General features: G+C 37.2%; 1 protein-coding gene across 2 annotated transcripts in view; it reads right to left on the bottom strand.

Moving 5' to 3' along the window:
- LOC101901281 (tyrosine-protein kinase Src64B) overlaps positions 1–21,768 on the bottom strand; it is a 128,963-nt gene that overhangs the window by 102,293 nt on the left and 4,902 nt on the right. Inside the window, exon 2 of one of the 2 annotated variants that reach the window (XM_005191517.4) lies at positions 15,672–16,347. The gene's annotated coding sequence lies outside the window, so the exon portion shown is untranslated. The remainder of the gene's footprint in view (positions 1–15,671; positions 16,348–21,768) is intronic. The other variant, XM_059131241.1, reaches the window with a different exon arrangement.

Genomic DNA, 21,768 nt, shown 5'->3' with positions numbered 1-21,768 from the left:
TAAATGGTGCTAAGTTTATATCACTGTTGGTGTCTAGGATGGAGAGATGCTGATTCTTTTTGATATGCATACTAAATGCCACTAAAATTGGTATAAGGTGAAGGGATAGTGCTGAATTTCTGAAATTTGATATTGAGGTCACTGTTGGATTCTAGGATATACATATGGAGACGTTTAGAACAATTTTTTAAAGAAAAATTGGATGTGGGCCCATTGTGCAATGGTTTTACTAATATCCTCCTCGTTAACTTCAATATGAACGATAGTGAAAACTTTTTGTTATAAGAGGTATGAAGTTTTGATTAAAAAATTTTGGTGGAACAAATCTAAAATGTTAAGGTTAACTTTTTCGCTGACGAAGTGGCGGGCACTTGCTAGTTTTGTTTGCAGAGACAAGGAGACGGTTCAAAATAAAAAAAATTACTTACTGCGTATGTACAAGCCGAAATCCAATAAACATTAATGAAGACTTACCTGAAACGAAGTAGAAGAAATAAATAGGTATAAAAGAAAATTAAGTGGGTTTGTATAAAAGTGGAAATGAATTAGATAAGCATGAGGACCAGTATATGTACTCTAGGAAGGATATGAAAGGATACATCTGCGAGATCACTTCACAAACACTCAAGCAGGACTCTGATGCCAAAATAAAGTTAATAGCTCTATTAATTGGTTATAATTTTAGTTTAAATTATCCTTTCATATCCTTGCTAGAGTACATATCCTGGTCCCCATGCTTATCTAGCCAAGACCTTTCTCATATTCTTGTGCATAGTCAGTTCGTTAGTTTACCAATTCCGGTCCTTCCCGTTCCCCTGGCACGAGTACTTAACAAGTTCTTGAGTCAGAAGAATTCTACAAAGTCCGGATATTGCACTCATTAGTCCTTGCATTAATTGAATAAAGTAAATTTTGAAGTTCCTTCTTTGAATTCCGAGAATAATATTCGTTAATCGAGCAGGAAACACTCGGTTTTTATCGGTTTATTTATTTTAGGAAACAATCTTATTATCTGAAATTTGCCGTGAAAAGGAAAGCCAGAGAGACACTATTGCACACTCATCATACATATTTGGAGTGGATGGTGATACCTTACAAGGGTCGTCTTTTGAAAATTAGTGTTTATTTGGAAGGTAGTGCACTTTAAGCATAAGAGAATTAAATAGTAGAACAATTAAAAGTCAACTCAAGTTTTACCAGCAATTTTTTTTCTCAGCTAAGTTAGTTGTAGTGGATTTTTTCCCACAACAACTACATTGCTTAAAGTGCATAGACCTGCTATTGTGCTAATGTAGGAACATATGTTGACGGCTTTGGACCAGAACACAGATTTACTTATTTTCCCTCCGGAGAGAAAGTTGCTCGCGAGTTGGAGTGATCGAAGTTTGGGAGTTTTTTACGTAGTATACTCTTGACTGTGAGCAGAATCGCTCAAAATAGCGCAAGGGTTTACTCTAAGAGTTAAAATATTTATTTTCTTGAAGAGGGTGAAAGCGGGCTGACGATAGTGGGAAGAGGTGGGATGATCTTAATCTTCCATACATAGAAATAAAATAATCGACAAGAATAGAATCTACTGAAATTTGTACTAAAATCGAGGAAAATATCCTCACTTTTAATCGAGCGACATCGAATAATTGCGTTTGCTCGATTTTTCTGCTCCCAAGACCGCTCCCTGAAATCGAGTAAGTTTTATTCTTTGTAGACATTAGAGCGATTTTTTCGCAGGTGTGCTTTGAACGTTGAGGCGACAATTTCTAGTTGTCACACACAAAGGTCCGCGTTTCGAATCCCAGTCAGGTTCAGCTAAATTTTTAATTTTTGTGTGTTTGCCTGGTTTTTTTTTCCTACTTAACGAAATAATTTTCTATTACGTATTTCTAGACAAAGGGGAAATCAGTCGTAGCAACTATCAGCTGATCCAGTTGTTTACCATCCAAGACTGAGTTCCCTGTTGCTTGCGTCTTGGTGGATCGTACGACGACGCCCGTTTGATAGTACCAGATAGCCTCGCCTGGGAAATTTACCTTGATATTTGACCATTTGTCTATGGAGGACATTGAGATAGTTAGTAAAAGACCATACGGTACTCTATAGGAGACCTAAAGTCGTTTTTTATCTATAGGTGACCTTGAGGTCTTTTATCGTCAATAGTGAGGAGATCTAATGCCCATATAAGTCTCTGAGGTCTAGTAATGCCTAAGACCTATTGAAAATAACCCTGAGTTGATCAAATTTGCATAAAAGGCCTTGAGGTCGACTATTTTTGAAAAAAGAGGATGTTGCCGAAAAAATTATAATTTTGATCTCATATTGTCCTTTGAAGGCCTTAAGGAATTTCATTGTTTCCAGATGACCTTGTGGGTGAAGAGACCCTTGATGTCTTCTATTAGATGTAGAAGGCTTTGAGGTCCTATTTATTACCAGAAGAAGATTTTTTAGGTCATCTATCGAGATCAGAAGACCCTAAGTAAAGAAGACCAGTAGATTCTCTATTGTCTATTGAAATGCTGAATTGTATTCAGAAGAATTTTGAGGCCATCTATTATCTCTACAAAAACTTCAAATCCTCGATTGTTTCTAGAACACGTTGATGTATTTATGACCACTAGAAAGTCTTGCGGTCTTTTATTGCAAATAATGTCTTCTCCCGCTCAAATTTAAGTAAGGTTGACTCTTTGTAAAAACTCGAGGGAGTTTTTCTGTTTCTGCTTTGAACGTTGAGGCGTCAACTTCTAGTTGGCCGCATACTAAGGTACGAATCCCAGTCAGTTTCAGCTCAATTTTTAATTTTTGAGTTTTGCTTTGTTGTTCTTCCCTACTGGGATTCGTACCTTAGTATGCGGCCAACTATTAAGAATCCTTGAACCCTTGGAAAAGCTTACTCTAGACAAAGAGGAAACCACTGTTGAATTGTCTTCAGAAGACTTGTGTGCCCTTCAATTGTCTCTACAAGAACTTCAACTCCTCGATTGTCTCTAGAACACCTTGATTGTCTCTAGAACACACTAGAAAGTATTGCGGCCTTCTATTGCCAATAAAAGACTTTAATATCTCCTACGGCCCATAGGAGACTATGAGGTCTTCAATTGTCTCTAGAAATTCTTGACATCGTCTTTTTTCCACAAACGAGCTTCAAGTCGATTATTTTCAATAAAACACCCTGTCTTTGTTTTTGATGTTTTTCTGAATAATGGAAAATCATTGGGTCTTCTATTGCCCATAGAAAATCTCAAGGTCCTTTGCAGCCCATAGAAAACAATGATGACCTTTATTACCTCTAGAAGTTTTTAAGGCATTCTTTTGTGTTTGATCGATAGAAGACCTTGGTAATATCCCTGCCAACTTAAAAGTAAAATATAAAAAAGTTCTCAAGTAAATAACTAAATGTACATCCATTCCTTCGCCTTACTTCACATAAAGAGCGCAATCATTGATATTTGTAACACCCATCCCCACTACTTCTTCGACTCAGACCTGACCAATATTCACTGATTTACATGAAATCCATTTAAATTCATTGTCCACACAGTGAATAATAGGTGGACAGGTGGTGGTGATGGCAAATATATCTTATCCAAAAGATTACAGGATTCCTGTTAAAGTTGTTGTCGTAACTGTTGTTGTTGTTGTTGGTTCCTTTTACCTTTAACGAACAACACTTTTTCGATACTGATAACGATAAATAAAGACTATCCAAAGAGATAATAATAGCTTGATTTATTCAAATTGCTCAATTCGTTGTTCTAGTAAATAAAAGGAATCTCTCCACCCGCATCTCCCACACAAACACTCTACACACGCTGATGGAAAAATACACATGCGAATGCTGAAAATGGAACGAACTTTTCGTCGATATCAACACATCCTGAATGGTTTATTTTTATATCCTTAGTTTGTGTTTCTGGCTCGCTCTCTCCCTTTTTTGCTCTCTTTTAGTTTGTTTGTTAAATATTTATTTATACCAAAGAGGATTTTCATTAGCCAATGGCAACATTTATTTGTATGGCAGCAGACACACGCATGCCGACATAGCCAGGCTAGGCAATGGCCATAGACGAAATACATTGTGTCTATTTTTCGTCGGGCACAGTCAGGCAGTCAGGCATCCTTACTATCCTCTACTATTTTGCTATGCCATTTCAGACAGGATTTTATTATGTCGACCGGCTAACAGGCCGAAGATACAAACGACTGACTGTTTGACTGTTTGAATAGAAGACGGCGACGAGGGCGATGGTTGTGACGACGAGTAGCATTGTCCTGTGGCATTGTCCTTTAGTGTTCATGTGGTTGTTGTTGCGTTTTTCCAATTCTCTATATCTCACTTCGTTGTTGGGGGGTTTTCAGTCTTCGGCTCTCTAGACATTCACAGACTCACAGAGACGTGCTCACAGTCACAACACGTGTGTAAGCATACACAAAAAAATGTTGTTGGTGTTTTGTCCACTGCAACATTTTAATGGATCCTTGTTCCCAGCAGCAGCATCGGCAATGCATTTGTTGGTTTTGTTTATCCCAACATTCAGCCAGCCAGCCAGTCAGCCATCGAACCAAAACTGGCATACCTAAAAACGTCTAGTGTAGCCATTAAGTACAGAGTTGTATTTTTTATGGGTTTCACCATTGTGAATTGGGGTCGCCTGACTCGATTGTCTCCTTGATTTTTATTTTCTTTTCTTTTTTTCATTTGACCGGCTCGTGTTGATGTTGTTGACTTTTTTCCATCACTTTTGTTGTTGCAAACTTTATGGCCAAGGATGCTAGAATTATTCATTTTCTAAACAAAGTCCAGCACTCAGTCAACTGTTGACCTTAGTACAGCCACCCTCCCCTCTCTCTCTATCATTCTCTCTTCCTGCGGACTCTTCTCGTATTTTGTTAATCGTATGATTTACTAGATTTGGAAACTTTATTGATAAACTAATGAAGCAAATTTAACGATAAGGGCGAAGGCTAATGGCTGGAACTTTTTCGATGCCAAAACAAATTTAATTACCAAACAAATGAAAGGAGTATGAGAATTTGTATATATCTTAAAGGTTTTGTGGTTAAATTTTCCAAACGCATTAAATATTTTATGGAATTATTAGGTGGTAAGCGGAACTAGTGTGATATCCATGCCTCAAAAAATACCGAATAACAAGGCCTTCTACTGAAGGTATTCTACTGACAAATGAAGACTTCTATAGACCATAGAAGGATTCAAGGAAGAAATCTTCTGTAGACCATAGAAGTCCTCATGGCACTCTGAAGAACATAAAAGACCTCAAGATCTTCCATAGACCATAGCAAACCTCAAGGTCTCCCAAAGACCGTAGAAGACCTCTAGGTCTTACAAAATCTATAGAAGACATCAAGGTTTTCCAAAGACCATAGAAGACCTCAAGATCTCCCAAGGACTACAAAAGACTTCAAGATCTTCTACAGCACATAGAAAATTTAAAGATTTTCCCAACACCATAAAAGACCTCAAGGTCTCCCAAAGATCATAAAAGATCTCAAGATCTCCCAAAGACCATAGAAGACCTCAAGGTCTTCCGTAGAACATGGAAGGACTCAAGGATTTCTATAGACCATAGAAGGCACAAGGACTTGTATATACCATAAAAGACCTAAAGGATTTTTGGGGACCCTAGAAGATCCAAGGCCTTCCAAAGGCCATAGAAGACCCAATGTCTTCCAAAGTTTAAACAAGACCTCAAAGTCTACCAAAGACCATAAAAGACCTCAAGGCCTTCTATAGACCATAGAAGGCCTCAAGGACTTCTATAGACCATAGAAGACCTCAAGGTCTTAAAGGCCATAGAAGACCCAATGTCTTCCAAAGTCTATACAAGACCTTAAGGTCCTACAAAGACCATAGAAATCCTCAAGGTCTACCAAAGACCACAGAAGACCTCAAGGCCTTCTATATAGAACATAGAAGACATCAAGGTGTTCTGTAGAGCTAGAAGACCTCAAGGTGTTCTGTAGAGCTAGAAGACCTCAAGGTCTTCTATAAAACATAAAAGACCTAAAAATCTTTCAAAAATGATAGAATATCCAAAGGTCTTGTAAAGGCCATAGAAAATCGGACGGTCTTCTATAGATCATATAAGATCTTAAGGTCTTCTACAGACAATATAAGACCTTAAGGTCTTCTATAGACCATAGAAGACCACAACCTATTCTATAGACTATATGGACCTCAAGGTTTTCTATAGGAAATAGAAAACCTCAAGGTATTCTATAGGAAATAGAAAACCTCAAGGTATTCTATAGGTATAGACCATAAAAAACGTCAAGATCTTTTTCAAACTATAGAAGAAGTCAAGTTCTTTTATAGATCATAGATCTTCCAAAGACCGGAGAAGGCCTCTAGTTCCTGTTGGAAAAAAAGAAGACTTCAAGATCTTCTATAGACAACAGAAGGTCTCAAGGTCTCCAATGGTTAATAGAAGACCTCAAGAACGCTTATGAACAATGCTTTACCAGAGTTCCGAAAATAAATTATGTCATAATTAGTCCCACTGATTGCCCAGTACGGCAGTATTGCTTAGTATAAATACCCAGCACCAAACTTTTCAACAAATTGCCAGAAGATTTGTGTAGATTGAGCTTCATTTTTAACTTGGAAGCTGGCAGCCATGTTCCAAGTTCCAAATTTAAAGCCCATCACATTCTTTTAAGCACAGCATCGGCAAATTATAGTCTGCCATAATTTAAATTTTTATCGCCAACGAGCAACAAATTTTGCCCTTGAAACAAAATTTCTAAAACATTCAACATTTTTTTCCGCTCAACTTTGTAAGGCTTTCACTAGTTTCACGTGTTCGTCTCCCATCCAAAATTTATATATATATGAAAAAATGGTGAACACAAGACTTCTTATAAAACTTTAATGAGCTGCGAAAAGACGGAGAGGAAAGAGGAGGAAGATGTGAAGAAAAGCAGTAAAAAAAAGAAAAAGTCCTTCGCAGTAGATAAGAAAAAAAAAACCTTTCAATGAAACTGTAAGTTTTTCATTCGCAAAGGAGAGAAGAAGACAAAACAGGAAACATCAAAAAGTAATCAAAACGTCAAATATTAGAAAAATCTATGAATTGACACCGGAATTGCCTTCACTCAAAGTTTCAAGTATCATATCAGAAGTTTCTGCTTGGTTTCATTTTTGAGCAGGCTAATTTTGGGGCGAAAAAAAGTATTTTTTTAAAGGCAAATATACAATTTATGAGTTAAGTTTTTAATTTTTTATATTTCCTTTTCTTTGGTTTCTGTTTTTACATTGTGTATTCTCTATTTTATGGCCACATTCTTTTGTTTAATGAGGAAAGTAGTTTGGTATTTGTTTCCGATAACCTCAATTTCAGCAATAATGGTGGTAATATTATCAAGGGGCCAATAGAGAAGGAGGGAGATTAACGTCTTAAGATTTTTTTTTTTGAAAAAAAAAATGTATTGTTTAAAATGCACACAAAAAATAATCTAAGGAGTATTGGAATGTTATTAATATTTTACTTTGATAGGGAAGAACGATATAAATATCAAGAAGAAGAAAAAAATAAAAAAATAGTACATACCGCTCCTCAAAATGCAAAGTCGCCTACAGACAAAATATGACTTCAAAGTCTCCTATGGACAAAAGGTGGCATTAAGGGTTCCCATAGACAATAGATGACAAAGTCTCCAATGAATGATAGATGACCTGAAGGTCAATAGAAGACCTCGAGGTCACCTATGGCCAATAGAAGACCTCGAGGTCACCTATGGCCAATCGAAGACCTCAAGGTCACCTATGGCCAATCAAAGACCTCGAGGTCACCTATGGCCAATAGAAGACCTCGAGGTCACCTATGGCCAATAGAAGACATCGAGGTCACCTATGGCCTATGGCCAATAGAAGACCTCGAGGTCACCTATAGACAAGGGAAGACCTCGAGGTCACCTATGGCCAATAGAAGACTTCGAGGTAACCTATGGCCAATAGAAGACCTCGAGGTCACCTATGGCCAATAGAAGACCTCGAGGTCACCTATGGCCAATAGAAGACCTCGAGGTCACCTATGGCCAATAGAAGACTTCGAGGTCACCTATGGCCAATAGAAGACCTCGAGGTCACCTATGGCCAATAGAAGACCTCGAGGTCACCTATGGCCAATAGAAGACCTCGAGGTCACCTATGGCCAATAGAAGACCTCGAGGTCACCTATGGCCAATAGAAGACCTCGAGGTCACCTATGGCCAATAGAAGACCTCGAAGTCACCTATGGCCAATAGAAGACCTCGAGGTCACCTATGGCCAATAGAAGACCTCGAAGTCACCTATAGCCAACAGAAGACCTCGAGGTCTCCTATAGCCAATATAAGTCGTCGAGGTCACTTATAACCGATAGAAGACCTCAAGATCACCTATGGCCAATAGAAGACCTCGAGATCACCTATGGCCAATAGAAGACCTCGAGATCACTTTTATGAAGGTCTTATATGTATCTCAACAAGAAATTCTATCTAAAGAAGACCATTAACGATATATCAATCACAAACAAATACGACCCATCCTAATGTTTGCAATTGATTTTTTTTTTCTTTTTGCTTTTACAATTTTCAATTTCTTTACATCTCTCTGTGTGTGCTTATTCTGTGATTTTTTTTTCTTTTCTTCGAACACTTATAATCTACCCCCGCAACTGTTAATATATGAGGACTATCATCTGAAGTCAACCTACATTGGAAGCAATTGATTTTTTGTTGTTGTTTTTGTTTTGATGACTGACTGGTGGCTGGCTGGTTTCGAATTTCATTGTTTGCAGCATCCGCAGTAGTAGAAGTGTGATGGTTTTCGTTATTCTTTCAAATTCTAATGTCGATTATGGATAATATTGTTGTAGCTAAATTTTGTATGTTACAGCGAGTAATTCACCCCAGATTCAATTAACAAAGCACGTTTTTCTTAATAACACACACCCACATGAGTTGTATAACACAACACACACATACAATCATAGCAATCAATAAAATTTACATTTGCGGTCTCTACAATTTCTTTTTTATCACTTAAGAATTTTAGCAGATTTTCTTTTATAAAAGATTTTCCCATATCTACGGTATTTCATTTTTGGAAGAAGAAAAAATTAGAATGGAACACAAAATATAGAGATCCACAGAAGTTCGTCTGCACTGCAATATCTTTAGATGGATTCAAATAAATATTAGAGAATTTCTATCCCAATAATTCTTTTTTATATCATCAATGCCTCAATGTCAATTTCATTCCATAATAGGAAAACCATTTTAAGTTCTAAAAGTAATGTAAAAAATGGATACTATGGAAATGCAAAAACAACAGACGAATATTATGGATTTTTTTGTTTCGAGGATACTCATATTTTGAAGAGAGGGAAGAAAGAGGGAGGGGGAATACATGAATAAAAGGTTTCTGATGTTTTAACAATTTATATTTTTTCGATGAACTGACATTTTTCCTATTCCGCTCCAACTTTTATGTGCAGGGGAAAGCATTAACAAAAACTAAAGTTGATTTTGTCAGTCTATTATATTTTTAGAGTTCAGGCTTTCGAGTAGCAGTACTTTTGTAAACAAAACATAGAAAAGAGGAAACAAAACAGAGTGGAGGAGAAAAACAAAGGCAAACAAAACTAAATAGGTATGAACACCTAACAGTATTAAGCTAAAGAAAATTATGAGTAGATGTTATACTGAATGGAAGGCCTTGATGTCCTTGATTGTAGGTAGGACGCCTGGAAGCATTCTCCTGTTCATAGGAGACCCAGAGGTCTTATATTATTATCGGGGTATTTTATTGTCTATAAAAGAGTTTGATGGGAACTATTGTCCATAGAAGCCATTGGGGTCTTCCATTGTCCATAGACGATTCTGATACCTTCTATAGGCATAGAGGACATTGAGGTTATCTTGTACCCAAAGTAGACCTGGAGGTCCTCCATTGTCCGAATGAGATTTTGAGGTTTTCTATTACACATAGAAGATCTGGAGGTCTTTTACTGTCAAAATGAGACCTTGGGGTCTTCTAATGCCAAAATGAGACCTTGGGGCCTTACATGGCTCATAGGAGACCTTGGGGTCGTCTATGGTTCATAGGATACCTTGAGGTCTTTTATGGTTCATAGGAGACCTGGAGGTCTTCTATGGCTCATAGGATACCGTAAGGTCCACAATTGCTCATAGAATAGGAGACTTTGCGGTCGTCTATGGTTCATAGGATACCTTGAGGTCTTTTATGGTTCATAGGATACCTTGAGGTCTTTTATGGTTCATAGGAGACCTGGAGGTCTTCTATGGCTCATAGGATACCTTGAGGTCTACTATGGCTCATAAAAGTCTTCTGTGGATCATAGGATACCTCGTGGTCTTCTATGGCTCATAGGATACCTTGGGTTCATTTATGGCTCATAGGATACCATGAGGTCTTCTTTGGCTCATTGGAGACCTTGAGGTCTTCTTTGGCTCATTGGAGACCTTGAGGAGATTGTCCATAGGAGACCTAAAGGTCTTATATTGTCCATAGGAGACTTCAATGTCAATGTCTAATGTTCATAGAATATATTGAGACCTTCTGTTTCCATAGAAGAACTTGAGACATTCTACAGGGTGAGATAAAAAACTGCAAAAAAAAGTCGAACGCCATATTTTTTACATTTTTTTAAAATTTTATTGAATGAAACCAAAAAATCCGGCGATTTTGGTGGCCGTTGTGCGCTGGAAATGAAGCAAGGAACCTCATCTTGTAACCATTCTTGGGTGGCACGTGCTGAGTGCGATGGTGCTGAGTCCTTTTGGAATGTCCAAGGTCTACGGCCAAAATGTTTGCGTACTTAAGGCTTTTATACAACCTTCACAATATTTTCGCTATAAAATTCAGCATTTATTCTGATGCTAGGTCGGCTAATACGAGCGGAGAGCACCCATCGGCTGTTACGGCGGTCCATACCATCAACATGGCTTGAATTCTGGTGGCCAACCGAAGTTGCATATTTTCAGCTGACCTCTTTGGCAAGTAAACACGATCATTTTATTTGTTTACAAACTGCTGGACAACGAATGTTTTCTCATTGGAGTAAACCAAATTCGACAGTTCACAACTTTCGGCCAAGCGAAGCAACTGCTTTGCTCTTTTGATTCTATTTTCTTTTTGAATGAATTTTTTTTAATTTCAATGGCTTTACCCCGAGCTCATTTTTCCATATTTGCCGAATGGAATATTGTGATATGTTCAGCTCACGAGCCATTTCTCGACCACTGCGACGGGTTTCGAACAATTTCTGCTGATGTTGCTGTTTTCTTCCGTCCACTTCCTTGACGTCGGGCTACTCTACCAGTATTTCGGTAACGAGCGATGGTAAGAGACATAAGAGATTTATTCACATTTAAATGCTGGAGTACTCTAACGATAGCCACTTGTGGTTTTCCAGCCAAATATAAAGAAATCACACTATCACGCTTGAATTCCATCACGAATAACTTTTTTTCTGGAAAGTTCTCAACAAAATGCTTTTGTACGCTTGTAAACAATATAATGAGCTGTCACTGGAATAATTTTAACAGCTGTCGGACGAGTCTTACCCTGTATTGTCCGTAGAAAACACTGAGACCTTCTTTAGAAATCTTCTATTCTCCATATGAGACCTCGATATCTCCTATAGTCTTTATGAGACCTAGACTGTCTTCTTCAGTACACATTAAGGTCTGCTATTGTCTACAGGAGACCTTGAGGTCTTTTAGATATCCTAAGATCCTTCTTGTTGCTCCCTTTTTAAAGGCTTTCTATACCGTTATCCTTACGTCATAATTTATTGGCTCTATCCTGTATCAATTCTCAATGATTGCATTTTATGTATTTTGTCGTTGTTGTTGCTGTTGAGTAAACCTCCTGCCCTCTTCTGCATCATGTGCTGATATAGGATACCCTTTCAAGAGTCGGCTTTTCCAACTATAGTATATCTTTTGAGATAAAAAAATGCATAAAGTTCAATATGATTTTCCGTTTTGTTGGTTTTTGTTTTTTCTCTCAGCCGGCTGTTGTGTGCTGCTCCAGGCACTGTTCTGGAGGGTGAGTGTAAGTGGGTAAATTTACATTTACTCGTGGCATAGTTGGCATTTTTGTGTGAGTTTTTTTTATTTTTTGTTACGGATTAGAAGCAGAAGGTGGAGGTGGCGGGCGATGGCAATGGAAGAAATTGTTTGTGGGCCGATGGTAATAAAAGTCAATGAACTTTTCATCACTGGCAACAAAATAAAATATTATACAATATATATGATTTTTTTTCAAAATTAAGTATGTTGTAATATTAAGTAGAAAAAAAAAACGAAAATAACAACTAGACAAACACGAAATCGTTTACATTGAACGTGCAATAAAATAATATAAACATGTCAGAAATTAGGAAAAAAATGAAAAAAGGATTTTATAGAGCCAATTGCTTTTATGTATTTGTAAGTATTTCTGAGGAGGAAATACCAATTTTTAAAATTTTAAGGGGGATTTATTGCTAAAATTTTAAGTAACAAATAAATAATTCGGATGAAATTTCAAAAATCATTAACTAGCAAATACAGGCATTGCAAGAATTATTTTAAGGCCTTAAATTTTCCAAATAACAAAGAATCTAAGTGTCCTTCGGCCGAACATTTCTTCTCTTCCTTTCTTTGTTGCTCTTCAATTAATATCTTATCAAAAATTTCCAATAACTCTAATCCATTTTCATTTATTCAGAAATACATAAATCATACACACACACTCACACCAATTATGTGTATTTGATTTCCAATATTTTCACTTTTACTGCTTCAATCGAGAATAATCAACCCCATAACTAGCCTTCAATTGGTGCCATCACCACACTTCCAGTCCATTATCCACATTAATGATGGGTTGTAAAAGCGGCATCGTCCATTTTCGCCCCGCTTTTCAAATGTTGATTACAATAATGAAAAAAATATATAAATGTTTTATAGCGTTGTCTTTAAAGGTCAATAGCTGATAACAACACTCTCGCTGACACACGCACATGTGCACAACTAACTAAACCCGGCAATCCAAAGACCGGCCCCCTGAGGGTGCAAACATCAATAAAAAGTGTTAAATGTTTGTTCAAGTTTATCAGAGACCCAGCGAACTAATGCACCAACAACCATTATTTGGGACGCTTCTTCTTGCTCTAGCGTGCTTCAGCTGTGATATTGACATGGGTCTATTTTTTTATTAGAGATATGGATGTTTTCATATCAATGTCAACACAAATATAAACGTTGTGATTTGTGCACTGCACTCCGAAAAAAAGTTGAAATAGTAGTCTCGTATCAACAACAGATCTGGAAGGTGTTTATTTTTAAAGACCTAAGGCCTTCTATAGGCAATAGAAGTCCTCACAAAATTCTACACAAATTAGAAGATCTAATGGCAATTGAACTTCTCAAGGACATCCATCGACAACAGGAAACCTAGCGACCTTATTTAGGTCTTCAATGGGCAACAAAAGATATTTCTTCCTTGGACAAAAGAAAACCTACTGGTCTTCTATGGACACAAGGAGACCTCCAGGCCTTATATGAGATTTCAATAACTTCAATGGACGATAAAAGACAACACAATTCTTCTATCAAGGTTTTCTATGGAGCAATAGAAGAGCTCAAGGTATTATATGGCGCAATAGAGAAGCTCAAGGTCTTCTATGGAGCAATAGGTGACCTCATGGTCTTCTACGTGACACTAGAATAACTAAAGGTCAAGGTGGCAATAGAAAAGCCACAATAGAAGAGCTCAAGGCCTTCTATGGGGCAATAGTCCTCTATTGCAAGGTCTTCTATGTGCAATACAAGAGCTCAGAGTCTTTTATGGCGCAATAGGAGAGCTCAAGGTATTCTATGGGTAATAGAAGAGCTCAAGGTCTTCTATGGGTAATAGAGGAGCTCAAGGTCTTCTATGGGTAATAGAGGATCTCAAGGTCTTCTTTAGCGTAACGGAGGTGCTCAAGGTCTTCTACGTGGTAATAGAGGAGCTCAAGGCCTTCTATGTGGCAATAGAAGAGCTCAAGGTCTTCTATGGGGCAATAGAAGTGCTCAAGGTCTTCTATGGGGTAATAGAAGTACTCAAGTTCTTCTATGGGGCAATAGAAGTACTCAAGGTCTTCTATGGGGCAATAGAAGTGCTCAAGGTCTTCTATGGGGCAATAGAAGTGCTCAAGGTCTTCTATGGGGCAATAGAAGTGCTCAAGGTCTTCTATGGGGCAATAGAAGTACTCAAGGTCTTCTATGGGACAATAGAAGTACTCAAGGTCTTCTATGAGGCAATGGAAGTGCTCAAAGTGTTCTATGGGGCAATAGAAGTGCTCAAGGTCTTCTATGGGGCAATAGAAGTGCTCAATGTCTTCTATGGGGCAATAGAAGTGCTCAAGGTCTTCTATGGGGCAATAGAAGTGCTCAGGGCCTTCTATGTGCAATGGAAGAGCTCAAGGCCGTCTATGTGCAATCGAAGAGCTCAAGGCCTTCTATGTGCAATAGAAGAGCTCAAGGCCTTCTATGGCAATAGAAGGGCTCAAGGCCTTCTATGTGCAATAGAAGAGCTCAAGGCCTTCTATGTGCAATAGAAGAGCTCAAGGCCTTCTATGTACAATAGAAGAGTTCAAGGCCTTCTATGTGCAATAGAAGAGCTCAAGGCCTTCTATGTGCAATAGAAGAGCTCAAGGCCTTCAATGTGCAATAGAAGAGCTCAAGGCCTTCTATGTGCAATAGAAGAGCTCAAGGCCTTCTATGTGGCAAAGAAGAGCTCAAGGCCTGCTATGTAGCAATAGAAGAGCTCAAGGCCTGCTATGTGGCAAGAGAAGAGCTCAAGGCCTTCTATGTGGCAAGAGAAGAGCTCAAGGCCTTCTATGTGGCAAGAGAAGAGCTCAAGGCCTTCTATGTGGCAAGAGAAGAGCTCAAGGCCTTCTATGTGGCAAGAGAAGAGCTCAAGAACTTCTATGTGGAAAGAGAAAAGCTCAAGGCCTTCTATTTGGAAGGAGAAGAGCTCAAGTCCTTCTATGTGGAAAGAGAAGAGTTCCAAGCCTTCTATGTGAAAAGAGAAGAGCTCAAGACATTATATGTAGAAGAGCTCAAGGCCTTCTATGGGACAAAAACATGAGCACAAGGCCTTATATGTGTAGTACTGTTACAATAGGCGCCCAACAGTTCTTCTATGGAGCAACTGGTCTTATACGGATAAAAGAAGACCCATAGGATAATAGAAGAGGTAATAAGATCTACAAAGGATAATAGAAGATCTACAGATCTTCTATAGATAATATAAGACCTATTGCCTATGGGGCAATTGAAGATCTCCAGATCTATTACGTGGCAATAAAAAATATATTAAATGTATTTTATTTACAGAAGACCTTCTTTAGGTTACTCTCTACAGAATACTTCTGCAGTCTGTTACCCTATTAATCATTCAAATGCTCTCCTTTGCCCATCAAGCTTTCTTTATGATAATGTTGTTTAACATCTGGCTTAACGTGTAAATCTCTGTGAGAAATCCATTTCCAGCCAACGAACGTTATTGACAATTCATTTGCACAAATCACAAATGTGTAAACATTGTGAAAATTTACTTGGCAACTGTCAACAAATGTCATTATTCAATTTTAATTATTTCACCCTTGCATCGGACTTACCTCGTTCGTCGACGCTCTGTGTCACAATAAATATTGCGGATGGTTGGATAGATTCGTTGCTATGCCAATACCTAGACCCGGTGTGTTATTATGCCGGGCTTTGCTTTGCGATATACTCCGGCGATCGATTCAATTAAATTCCTCGTTTTTAATCCGTTTATCCATCGATGGATGACTTAATGATGACATTCATGGCGCAAACACAGGAAATAACAAACAAACCCCGACCACAGCAGCTCGGTGATGATTTAAATTTTTTCGGTGTTTGTTGTTGTTGTTCGTTCGTTGTTTATTACTGCAGTGACAGAGCAAGAGAGCGCAATTTTAAAGAGTAACACACAACAAGAACTATGTGATATTTTTTTAAGAATTATTTTGTTGTTTTGTTTTTGTCGTTGTTGTTATTGAAATTGTTTGTAATTAAAGCACATACATTGACACACATACATATGTTTTCATGAAATATACACAAGGATTCTTTCTTGTTGTTTTTGTTTTATTTGTTTTTCTTTTCGTTTGTTTGTAACACACAACGTTTACATTAACAATTACCTCTGCTTTGGCTGCTGGTTGCTTGTTTGTTGTTATTGTAAATGACTATGTTGATGTTGGTGGTGATGATGACGTCGTCTTCGTCGCCGTCGTCGTTGTTGTTGTAACAGCCTCAAATATCAACCTAATTGAAAGGATGCATTACATTAGTACAACACTGTGAAAAAAATCAAATCCTCTAGCAGTGAGAGGAGAGAGAGAGAATAAAAGAAAAGAATAAAAACAAATTTCTCGTGAACAATAATTGAGAGAGACATAAAATTATTGTTGCCAGTTCAAGAGTGATGCTAATGCGACGCTTTGTTTTCATTTTCAGTGATTTTTGGCGCAGCCAAGCCAATTGTGTGTTGAAACTGACAGTTTTGCCTGAGAATTAAATTGTTTGAAACAAGTGAAGTTAGAAATAACAATTCTATGGGTCTCGTGGTTGGGAAATAATAATATTTCATAATATTACCCCTCCCTTGCATGAAAAAAGGAAAAATAACAAAAATAGTAAAATTCCATCTTTTGGTATTTTCAAAATAAAACGCTAACCTTTTTAAAGTTGACCTAAAAATATCATAAGAACAATTTGCCAACATTATTTAAGCAAAAAAATGAAAAACAGAGAAAATGAAAAAACATTGAAAACGAACTGAAACTCCAATAAATAGCGGATTGTAAACTTCAAGATAGTTTTACTGGCTGTTGAACTAGTTTAGCTTTAGGCCTAAGAAAAACACTTTTGTATATGCATCGATCGGAACCTTAAAATTTAGGGTATGGTGGCTGTTTTTCGTAAACAAAATCTTGAATTCTATATGTAAGGGGTACCTGAAGAAATAGTCCGATCGCTACCATCATTATAATGGAACTCGTGTTGATAGAAACATTGAGATGTCTGAATGGAATCGGATGTTAATTTCGCGTTTTATGAGCTTCTTTGATATCAAAAAATGTTAACCCTTTGTGGGGGAGATACCAGAAGAAGTGGATCCATCCATAATCCATCTTCACACCAGACCATGGGTAAATGAAAACATTGCGATGTGTTGAATTTGAAGACAATCTGCCTTTTAAATCACATTTTATAAGATTTATAATTATTCAAAATTTCTACCCTTTGTGGGGGAGGTATTTGGGGGAGATATTTGGGGGAGGGTACTGTCCATATTTGCATTCGCATTCCATTTTTATACCCTACAACACTATGTGTTGGGGGTATTATAAGTTTGATTGGGCCAAAAATTATGTAACACCACGAAATATTAATTTCCCATATAGGAAAGTATATATGGATCTTTCTATTCTCGCCGAGCTGAGTCGATCTAGCTATGTATGCCCGTCCGTCCGTCTGTCCGTCTGTCCATGTTAATTTGTAATCACTCTACAGGTCGCAATTATGGTCCGATCTTCACGAAATTTAAAATGGAGGTGGGGCTAAGGTCTTTTGGTGATGATCGCATAATAATTAGGTGTTGAAATGGACCAAAAACTGAAAAAATTCCTGATTTTGCACTTGCTTTACAGGTCGCAATTATAGACCAATCGACGCGGAATTTCGCATGTAGCTAGAGTTTAGGGCTGGCAAGAAGCCTACCCATTTGGGTGGTCATCGGATAATATTTAGCGGGTAAAATAGACCATATCTTTTTTGTTAAAAAAATTCAAAATTTTTTATTAAACCGCGAAAATTTTAAATCCCGGCGAAATCACAAAGCCATGACAAGGTTACTTCTGATCTTTACATTGATGTTAACATCCAACAAAACGGATATATAGCAAAATATGCGCGATATATATATGTTTATCAAAGAAGATATGCTTGAAAAATCTCTTATATGTCGAGAACGGGTGAACTGATTTCGACAGTTCTCATTAATTCAGAATGGCCTCTTGGCAGGAAAGAAAAACCGTCTAAAAAAATCTCATAAAAATATCTCTCTAAAGATGAAAATATTGATTTTGTAAATTTTTCTCATATTTTTTCAATTTTGTCATATTTTTGGCATACTTTCATTTTGAATTAAACATTTGGTAATATTTCTACAGCTAACAAAACTAAGTAGTTAGGATATCAGGATATCATATACAGATCGCATTTATGGCCCGATCCTTACGAAATTTTGCATGGAGATAAGATGAGGGTCAGAATAAAAGCCTATTCTTTTTGGAGATGATCGCCATATATTTAGGGGTTGAAATTGACCAAAAAACTGCAAAATTGTCAGCAGGTCGTAATTATGGGGGTTACCGGACATTGCAAAAGCCAAGCAGTTTTGGATGGCCATCGAAAAATATTCAATGTGTGAAGGAGTTTGCAAACTTTTATAGACAAAATACGAAAATGTCCATTCCAGTGACTTTTTGGAGAATTCACAAATACAGGAAAGACACACTTCTGACTATTTCGTTAACGCTGATTTCGTTGAAGAATATAGTCAAATGTCTGTATCTCATATAGATACGTTTCAGTCAAAAACGAATAATAAATGTTAATCTTTTGCCACTTCTGAGAGATTATAGGTCTTTGGGAAATATTGGTTCCAGATCTTGGAAGACCATTTACGTGCAATATATATCAATAAATTGGAAATGAGCAAATTAGTTTAAGTTGCTATTATTCGAAAATTAGAGAACGAAACCTGATGATTTTCTTTTATTATTTGTCACAATATCTTGTGGAATTCTTTCGAGTATCTCGCCTATATAAACTGCATCGTTTATTATAGTGTTGTAGGGTATTCAACGGTCGGCCCCGCTCGACTGTAGCCATTGCTTACTTGTTTTTTTAAATTTTGAATTTTTGTTGGTGATGTACCGGAAGCAGTGGCCCGATATTGCCCATCTCCGAACTCGATCTAAGTTTAATAATACTATTACGATGCATAAAGTTTGGACCAAATCGGATATTCCCTTCGAGAGTTATCGTGCACACAAGCAGAATTATCGATGTTGTAATGAAGATCAGTCAGAAGCGTTGAAAAGCTACCAATGCATCCAAAAAACGTCAAAGTGTGGTGCGGTTTATGGAGTGGTGGACCGTGTCTCTCCAAAGATGATGCGAATCGTAATGTAACTGTGAAGCATTTATTCGTGTTGGAAAGAGAATAGCAAAATTGGACTAGGCAGATGGACCATTGGAGGCACAGTCGCGGATAACATTTGAATAAAATAATCTTCAAACTTAGTCAATTCAGGTAAAGATTTTATATATATATATGTTTTTAATTTAAGTTGTATTGTATATAGCTCTTGTATATAACTCTTAAAAATCGGCCTTTGTAAGTCTTATTCAAGAGCCAAGTTCTCTATAAACCCTTTGGCGGAAATATATTATATTTTCCACCCTAATATTCTTCCAGTCAATGTTGGAAATACCATTATTTGATAAAATTTTTGTTTTAGGGATTTTCAGGATTACAGATATATTTAAACCAATCACGGCTATTTTTAGTATCATTATTTAGAGGACAACTATTTCCAAGTATATCCATGTGATTTAAAATAAAAGCAAGATGAAAGATTTCATGGATACCTTAGAACAGTAGAAGATCATTATCAGAATATATGGATTTTAATTCTAGACGTAAAATGTGTTCAAAATATCCATATATTCAATCTATTCAGCGATTTTTTGAAAACAAAGAGTTAGCAACACTGCTACAAACTGTGCATTGTCTTTCCGAGTGGAGTGAGATGAAGAGAAAGAGAGAGAAAATTAGTATGATTTCTGTGCAAAAATGAGATTAAAACATAAAACTCTGGATACCGACCGGCAAAATTGGAAAAATGTGAAAGACAAATAAACACAACAAGAATTTCAAAGTAGACTACAATTTTTGGAACACTACCCCCTACACACATAAACACAGTGCTGACAGCCTGGCTTAGTTAGCTGGGTCATTGAAAAATGGTAGGTGGGTGGCGGCTGGTGCTTGATTGCTGAGTGGTGGGGTGCGTGTATATTAGGGAGGTGGGAGGTGGTAGGTTGGCATTTTGAAAGCTTCCATTAAGTCAAAGTCACAGTGAGTGCGTACACATGTGTTACCGTCGTCATCGCCATCGTGTTTCTTGACTACCCATCCTTCCGGCCGTCCCTCTGCCGGCCTCTCCCTCTCTCTATAAATAGACTAAGCACATAAAACGGCAGACGATGTATTTTTTGAGCATTGTTTGCTAGACAACAGACACACCAGCAACGAACGACATGTTGAAGTGGGTGGCAAAATGGTAAAGTAAGAAACACCGACAATAACAAACTATGGCAAAAACAAACATGCACAAAAAACATACTTCATCGTTATTCGTTTCTCTCCTCCTTGTTGTTTTCAGAGAGTAGTGAGAAGTTTGTTGTGCTCAGGTAAAGTATGGTCGGGCGTTTTTTTTTTTTTGTTTGTTGTGGGTGGTGGTTGCTGTAGGTGGCAGTGTTAAAGTAAACTCCGCTGAGAAACAGAACAAAAAGAGAAGACAACAAAATGAAGTTTACAGAAAAATACAACAACAGTAGACAGAAACAAAAACCACACTACATGAGAAGAACTTCAAAATAAAACAACAAAAAATCACACATACCTACAAACACAACACAACAACAAACAAAATAGAAAACAGAACTGACATTAACAAATAACTTGGGGCACTTAAAACAAAACAAACCTAAAAATAATCAAGTAGCGAAGCCAGCAACGAACTTGTGCAATGTGATTGGTGGGTAGGTTCATGGGAATTATGAACGAACTCACGCACTCTGCACATCTCCGATAACTACTAATTGTTACAACATTTTTAAATTTATGGAAAATTACATTTTTTTTTTGCTTCTAGGTACTTCGAACTGTAAATTGTTGGAAAACGTTTTGGAAGGGACAAGTCAATTTTGGGAACACTTTTTATTTAGGGAGGGACACTTTTTCTATGTAAATGTATTCTTTCTGAAATATGGGTCAAAGAAATTCGGATAAAAATAAAATACATTGATTATGAGGAGTTTTCTTTCTAACTTTTGAGTGTCATAGATCCGGAGTTATAGGGTAAATTCAAGGATAATCCAGAGAGTAGTCCATTAAGGAAATTAAGTAACCAGAAAACATATGGAGCACTTGCCACACAAACCATTAAAGTAGTTTGGCTATGAACACATTTTCGATAAAGGTATTCAATGTATGTGCTTTTATAACCCCAAATTGCAATACTTCCTGATTGTTGTTCATTCAAAGTAATAGGTCATTCAAAGTAATGGGTCCTAAATGCTTTTATAACTCCCAAATTGCAATACTTCCTGACTGTTGTTCATTCAAAGTGTTGGGTCCTAACTACCCATCATATCAGGTGCAATTTGATATTTCATGTTTATTGTGGGTAGACTAACTCCTCGCAAACCAGTAAAAAAAGGTTAAATATCAGGCGGGTCTGACTATATAATACCCTACACCACTATGCGTATTTAGTGGAGCTCCCGTAAAAAAGTTTATATTGGGAATTAATGAGTGATATTAAATATATGATAGACAATAACCGTAAAATTATATGAAGATGTTTATCGAATGTATATAAAGATCTG

Source organism: Musca domestica, unplaced genomic scaffold (assembly GCF_030504385.1).
Source record: "Musca domestica strain aabys unplaced genomic scaffold, Musca_domestica.polishedcontigs.V.1.1 84, whole genome shotgun sequence".
Lineage (NCBI taxonomy): Eukaryota > Metazoa > Arthropoda > Insecta > Diptera > Muscidae > Musca > Musca domestica.
Note: the sequence above shows the minus strand (reverse complement) of the source record. Positions and strands in the feature narration are given on the sequence as shown.